This window comes from Octodon degus, unplaced genomic scaffold (assembly GCF_000260255.1).
Source record: "Octodon degus isolate 3935 unplaced genomic scaffold, OctDeg1.0 scaffold00023, whole genome shotgun sequence".
In the NCBI taxonomy this organism is placed as follows: Eukaryota; Metazoa; Chordata; class Mammalia; order Rodentia; family Octodontidae; genus Octodon; species Octodon degus.
This window is the reverse complement of record NW_004524599.1, coordinates 1,813,299-1,821,075: the sequence shown is the minus strand read 5'-3', so window position 1 is coordinate 1,821,075 and position 7,777 is coordinate 1,813,299. Positions and strand designations below refer to the sequence as shown.

General features: G+C 40.4%; 1 pseudogene; it reads right to left on the bottom strand.

The window, feature by feature from the left end:
* Window positions 1-269: 269 nt before the first annotated feature.
* On the bottom strand, window positions 270-1,646 carry LOC105741796 (annotated as a pseudogene).
* Window positions 1,647-7,777: the final 6,131 nt, after the last annotated feature.

Sequence of the window (7,777 nt, the reverse complement as noted above, 5' to 3'; positions counted from 1 at the left end):
ATAGGTCTCAAAATTCTGTGACAGATTTTTGGTCAAGTTGTTTCCATTAAAAAGTATTGATTTTAAAAACTAATAACTTAAAAACTGCCACACACACAAAAAAAATGGTCCACAAAACATTCTCCTTTCCTTCTGAAGGTTTTACGATGCATTGTTATCATTGACCAGTCTTTCACTATTAAACTTAAATGGCCAATTGGGAGAAACAGTTCTGAGACCGGTCTTCCACCACTGATTAGGACTGGGGTGGCAGGTGTCAGGGATAATATTCATTTAGCCTTCTGAGCTTTCTGGGCAGACTTGGTGACCTTGCCAGCTCCAGCAGCCTTCTTGTCCACAGCTTTGATGACACCCACAGCAACTGTCTGTCTCATATCACAAACAGCGAAATGACCCAGAGATGGATAATCAGAGAAGCTCTTGACACACATGGGCTTGCCTGGAACCATGTCAACAATGGCAGAATCACCAGATTTCAGAAACTTGGGCCCATCTTCCAGCTTCTTACCAGACTGGCGATCAGTCTTTCCTTTCAGCTCAGCAAACTTGCAAGCAATGTGAGCTGTGTGACAATCCAGGACAGGGGCATAGCCAGCACTGATCTGGCCAGGATGGTTCAGGATAATCACCTGAGCAGTGAAACCAGCTGCTTCCATTGGTGGGTTGTTTTTGCTGTCACCAGCCACATTGCCAAGCCGGATATCTTTGACGGACACGTTCTTGATGTTGAAGCCCACATTGTCCCCAGGAAGAGCTTCACTCAAAGCTTCATGGTGCATTTCAACAGACTTGACTTCAGTTGTGACATTGACTGGAGCAAAGGTGACCACCATGCCAGGTTTAAGAACACCAGTCTCCACTCGGCCCACTGGGACAGTGCCAATACCACCAATTTTGTAGACATCCTGGAGGGGCAGCCGCAAAGGCTTGTCAGTGGGGCGAGTGGGTGGGAGGATGCAATCCAAAGCTTCAAGCAGTGTCGTTCCGCTGGCATTGCTATCCTTGCGAGTGACCTTCCATCCTTTGAACCAAGGCATGTGAGCACTTGGCTCCAGCATATTGTCACCATTCCAACCAGAAATTGGCACAAAAACTATGGTGTCAGGGTTGTAGCCAATTTTCTTAATGTAGGTGCTAACTTCCTTAACAATTTCCTCGTATCTCTTCTGGCTGTAGGGTGGCTCTGTGGAATCCATTTTGTTAACTCCAACAATTAGTTGTTTCACACCTAGTGTGTAAGCCAGAAGGGCATGCTCACGGGTCTGCCCATTCTTGGAGATACCAGCTTCGAATTCACCAACGCCAGCAGCAACAATCAGGACAGCACAGTCAGCCTGTGATGTGCCTGTAATCATGTTTTTGATGAAGTTTCTGTGTCCAGGGCACATAATACTTGCTGGTCTCGAATTTCCACAGGGAGATGTCAATGGTGATACCACACGCTCGGCTTTCAGCTTGTCCAAGACCCAGGCATACTTGGAGGAACCCTTCCCCATCTCAGCAGCCTCCTTCTCAAATTTTTCAATGGTCCTTTTGTCGATGCCACCGCATTTGTAGATCAGATGGCCAGTGGTGGTGGACTTGCCGGAGTCCACGTGTCCGATGACGACGATATTAATGTGGGTCTTTTCCTTTCCCATGTTGACTTCGATTTAGTGGTGGCCTTCACTACGCCTGTGCTCTCGCGGCAAACCCGTTGTGAAAAAGCTTTAACTTGGTCTTAACCATCCAGCAGAAAAGTATAACCATGAAGTAAAAAAAAAAGCTATATTAATATGCTGAACTATAAAAGCCTCAAGTCAACAATGTCTGACATCAGATGTGCTGATAACTCACTACTATTATGTATTATTGGACTATATTGGGTTATTTTGCTGAATGCAAGTAACTACCATCTTTGGACTGGCATCAAGTATGAAAAGACCCTTTAAAGACTTCTCTAAATACAACTTCTCTAACAACAATGGAACACCCATTTCTGACAAAACAAAACAAAAAAGGTGGATATGTTGGGAGCCCTGGAAGCTAGGAAGTGGATCAAATGTGTGTAGGCAGGACTAGACCTCAGTGCCTAAAGCAAACAAGCTACCTCAGGCCTGAGATAAACATCCTGTGTGGTTAAAGTCAGCTATTAGTCACTAGGAAACTTTGTGTCACATGTTACTAAGTTTACAAAAATATAAATAAAATGCTGTTTTGGTGTGAAAAAAGGATATAGGTAGATAGATAGTTATAATTAGTTACTAATTTCTATTAGTACATTGAAAATAAAGGCTTGTACCTATATTATTTTATCAATTTTTCATGCCTACATCTTGTAATCTGAGCATCTACTTTGAAGATAAGAATATGCAATGTATTAACCATTTTTACTCTCCTACTCACTTGTTTTGAAATTTTGTATCATTGCTTTATTGTTCTCCTTAAAATAAAATAAAATTATAAAATAAAAAAGAACAGTGTCCCCATCCACACAACAATTGTAGTTAGCTTTTGCTTCTGGACCTTGAGGCCTGAAAAGCGCTTGAGGGAAGGAGAGAAGGAGGGTGGAACTGGAATAGAAAGAAAGAGAGGGAGGGAGAAAGAGAAGGAAGGAGTGGGAGGAAGGGAGTGAGAGAAAACAGAGAGACAGAGACAGAGACAGAGACAGAGACAGAGACAGAGACAGAGACAGAGAGAGCAAGCAAGTGTGGCTATAAGGAGTTGGTTCACGTGGTTATGGAGGTTGCAACGTTCTAAGATCTGAGTTTGCAAGATAGCCAGTGGTGCAGCTTTGAACCCTAAAGCCACTCAGCTGTCAGAAGAGTTATTTTGTGCTCAGCCCTGTTCTATTAAGGTCCTCAGTTGAAAGAAGGAAGGCCACCTCTGTCATGGAGGGCCATCTGCTTTACTCTGCCTGCTGACTGATGTGATATTCCTGCTGATGCGCACCTACAGTATTGCTTGGCCAAGTATCTGCACACAGTGTGGCCCAGTCAGGTTGACATCTAAAATTAATCACCATGAGAGGCAAGCACAAATGAAGTTACCAGAGCCTCATGTGATCTGAACTGCATGTCCTGGGACATGTCTGTAGCTGAGAGGGATGTGAGCACTGTCAGAACAGCATCTGAGAGTGAGGGAAGCGGGGAGAGTGCCCTCTGTCCTTCCTCCCCTCCTCCATCTTTGCCACCACCTCCCAATCGCCTGACCCCACAAGAGTCTAGTGAACCTCGCTGCCTGAGTGATGAGGTCACCAGGATGAGGACGGCTCCCCATCCCAGGGCTCAAAGTAGGCAGACAAAAGTAGCAAGTGTGCCAGGGAAGGGACAAATGAAGACACTTTGACACAAAGAGAACTCTTCCACTTTGTGGCCAGGGTGGGAAACGATGGCGAGACTCGTAGTCTCAGTATCAAACATTAAACAACACAGAAACTTAGTTTAGGAACTGATATAACATTTTGAGCATATCAGTTATACCTGGATGCATTGTAAGTTAGAGAACTGTAGTTCTGAGACTCAATCTTGACATATACACATATATATGCAATATATATAATATATATGTTTTATATATATGTAAGACATCTGTAATTCTGAAGCCCCCACTTCTCTCTCTTTCTCTCTCTCTCTCTCTCTCTCTCTCTCTCTCTATATATATATATATATATATAGATAGATAGATAGATAGATATAGATATAGATATTTATATATATCTTCAACACTGCAAAGCTTTGTAGGCAAAGATTGTTTTAGAGTTGAATAGTGCCTTTAACATGGTAGCAGTTCCATAAATATTTACTGAAGAACTATTTCAACCTCATTTCTTTGAGCCTAATAGGAATGGGTAAAATGCAACATAAAAAATAAGGTCTCACAAGTGTCATATAGAATCAGGCAAAGAGATTTCTAGCACAGCAGGTGGTAAGGATGGAACTGAATTGCTTAGTCTAAGACTTCTTAGAGCTCCTCCACTCAACAAGTGTTTATAGAGTACCAATGCTTTCCCAGTCACTATGTTAGGCTTTTAGGATGCAAAGATAATGTTTTGAGGGAAGAAATCTATTGAACATACAAAATTCATGAACTACTCAGTGTTTAAGGCTTGCAGCCAGCCAGCTGCCACATAGCTGGTTGGATCAGCCTTACCGAGGTCTAAGTCAGTTAAGAAAGGGCAGGTTGCTATCACCCATCTAGAAAGCAATGTAGAAACACCCTGTATTTTTGTGTGAAAGACACGCAACCCTTGACAGGTTTATTTCTTGGCAGACTTTGGGCTTGCTGTAACATAGACACAAGGCCACAGGTCATGGTCACAGGGTTCAGGGAAGTTTTGGAGTGTAATGCTTTTTGAAAACTGCCTCAAGGGTGGGGACATAGCAGGAGTCCTTGAAATGGCAGAGTTCATGTAGGCAGGGTATCACAAGACAGCTCGGATCTCCTTATCAATGTCAAATGCCGGCACATGCCGAGGGGGCAGTATCTTCTACATCTGTACACAGAGAAGTGTCCCCACCTACCCAGGAACTGCAGTTAGACTTTGCTTCTGGGCCTTGTGGGCATGAAAAGCTACTACTTACTTGAGTGGGCTTTTTGGGAGCAAACCAGCGCTGTCTTCCAACTTCCTTTTCTAGAGACCCATCTTGCTTCCGTAATGCTGGGAAAAGTGGATCGAGTCTCCTGCTGTGTGTGTCAAACAGTGAATCTTTCATGTTGTTCTATTATAAATGCTGCTCAAACATTTTGAGTCGAAACTGTGAAGCATCCCATCCTGCCTTTGCATTATCCATTCTATTACCAGGTTTAAGACTTGTGAATCATCTCATGTGACATTACCTAGAAGATTCTTTTCTTAACCAGGGCAAAAACCAATGGAGTGATTTTTTTTTCATACAGGCTGTGCCAGTAGTTGAACCTCCCACGTACTTTTTAAGAGCTCTATTATTTGATCTCAAAATACTCTATAACAGAATAGAATAATTCTTCCCAGAACTTCACTTCATGCTCATTTTATCATGGACTCTGATACATATATTAGAATTAATGAATTAATGTCAATCAAAGTTCTGTCTTGATCAGAAAGTCTAAGAATTTATCAGTGTCAGTCTGAAAATTTTGAAAATACTATTACTAGGAATATTTTAAGATTAACTGCTGATTGTCTCAGTCTTCTGGTTGAAGAGCAGCAATGAAAATTCTGCCTCTTTTACTTTCAGATTTGTTGACCTAGACTTATGTAGGTTTTACTTCATGATGCTTGTTATAAACATGGAAGATACAACCCTTTTGAGTTGAAGGATATGTTTACTTTTGCTTCTTAACTTACAACCACCCTTACATACAGTACCTTATAGATCATAAATATCTGTGGAATTAGATGAACAAGATTCTTGAAAAAATAATGTGCAATAGTAGGAATAAAATATTCAAAAGAAGACTTCTAGGAAATCTCACAAAATACTATAAGAAGACATGGGTGTGTGTGTGTGTGTGTGTGTGTGTGTGTGTGTGTAAAACAGGAGAAAATTAAGATATTTAAAAAGATTTCGCTTTGATATGAAAGAAAAACAAAAATGAAAGGGGAAGATATTTTCAAACAAATTATACTGAAGAACATATATTTAGAGTATGAAAAGTGCTAATAGAGGCTTTTTTTGTATTCTAGAGGAGGATCTACAGGGTGTTCAGGGTCTCACTACTAGATCAGACTCATAGTGATCCACCTGTTTACAGCCTCCTAAAAGCTGGGATATCAGGCACGTGCCACCACACCCAGTCTCAAGTGCCATCTCAGTGTGCCCCGGGGGTGGGGCTGGCACGGCAGCCCCAGGGACCAAACCCCCAGCCCTTGTGCCTGCTTGCAGGAGCTTGAGTCTGCTGAGCTATTTGGTAGGCCCATGAGGCTAAAATTAATGATGAAAAAAAAAAATTACACCAACTCAAATGACTGAGCATTGAAGACATGGCCAGTAGTAGCACACTGGCCTCATGTGTTTAAGGCCCTGGGTTCCATTCCCAGCACCATAGACTCAGAAAACAAACAAAACAAAAGATTTGTAACACTTCAAATACTGGGATAAGGAGCAAACTTAAAGACTTCTAGGGAAAAGAAAAGACCATTTTGAGCAGTAATCATACAGATTTCATTTTTTTTGTTGTTGTTGTATAGCAAAAAATCAAATGCTAGAAAGTGGAAAAAAATCATAAAATTTTTCATGATATCTATCCAATCTAGACATATGTAATGATGCTATAGTTAATCAAATATCATAAGAAAATAATAATGTTTTGAGACATTTAAATTCTGAAAAGAAATCCACCTTTCACAGATCTTTTATCATGAAGCTAGAGACGGATGTATTCTACTGAAGTATGGAAGTAGAACAACAAAGAGGAAAATGGAGGATGCAGCCAAAGGAAAGTGAACACAGGGTCAAGGAGATGTCCTAGTGTTGTAACGAAGAAGATGGGTGGATGCTAAACAACAGGTTGGACTCTACATATAGAGACAGAGGCTGAGAGTTTGCATTAAGCCAAGGATTTGCAGGATTTTGGTAGAGATGTTGATCAGAAAGCTTGAGTGGATATACTTTCTTATAGTTTGTTCATAGAAAAAGCCATGATATACAAAAAAGTACAAAATAATAACCAAACTACTTTAAACTTTGGCAAAACAAAAAATTATTCAAGCAAATAAATACATCTGTCACATTTTGTGTCTCTTAACACTTTGAACATACTATGGGCCTTCCTGATTTTTGTTGCTTTAGTGAAATATGTGAGATCAGATAATTTATGAAAAATAAAAATTTATTTAGTTCACAGTTCTGGAAGACAAAGGCATAGGATTGCATGTAGTAGGGACTTTCTGGGTGACAGTGACATTCTGTGGTATACCAATGTAGTGCAGAGAATCACAAGATGAAGGAACACATAGATGAGAAAGTAAAATTAGCTTTTATAATAGACCCATACAGTAGATATAATCTATTAGCTAATTAAGCCATTGATCTATGTATGAAGGCTGAGCCCTCATGACCTAATCTCTTAAAGTCTGGTGTAGCTCCATCTTAGTGCCTCACAAAGGTGATCAAATTTCATCATGAAGTTTGTTGGAGACAGTCACACGAGAGCACCATAAGAACAGTATGAAGCAGCGGAAGGAAGAGGAAATAGTATGTGTATCTATAGATAAAACAAAGTGGGTAAGGCAAGAAGGACAAGAATTAATAGTTAAAATTGAAAGTTACAAATAGCAATAAGAGCACATTATTTTAAAATATTGGGGTCAAAATGAAAAGGAATAATTGAAAGAACTGAATATGACTATTTCCTCAGATGAGAAAAATGAGGACTCAGGATCTGAGGATAAAATAAAATTTAAATTAAAAAATATGATTCCCTCCAATCATAATATCTTCAGATTTATCCTATTATATTCATCTATGTTTTGTTTGGATGAGTTATTAAGTTACTACCAATAATAACAAATTTTTGGAACTAGTTAACTAATGTCCCTCCATATTTATTTATTTATTTTTACTATTTAGATTAAAAACTGATTGAGAAAGGTTAAATATCAAAAATATGTGAAATACATGGTCACAGAGCCAACAGCCAGCCAGCCACCCTGTCAGCATCCCACCCTGGAAAGGTGTTCTGTAACCTCCCTTACCCACTCCTTTTGGCATAGGTTGTAACGTGAGCTTCCTTGCAAGGAGCACCCTGTAGAGCAGGAGTTGGGGCACCCTGCACTCCAAGAGGCACAGAGGGCCGAGCAGTGCCCAGCAGCCCT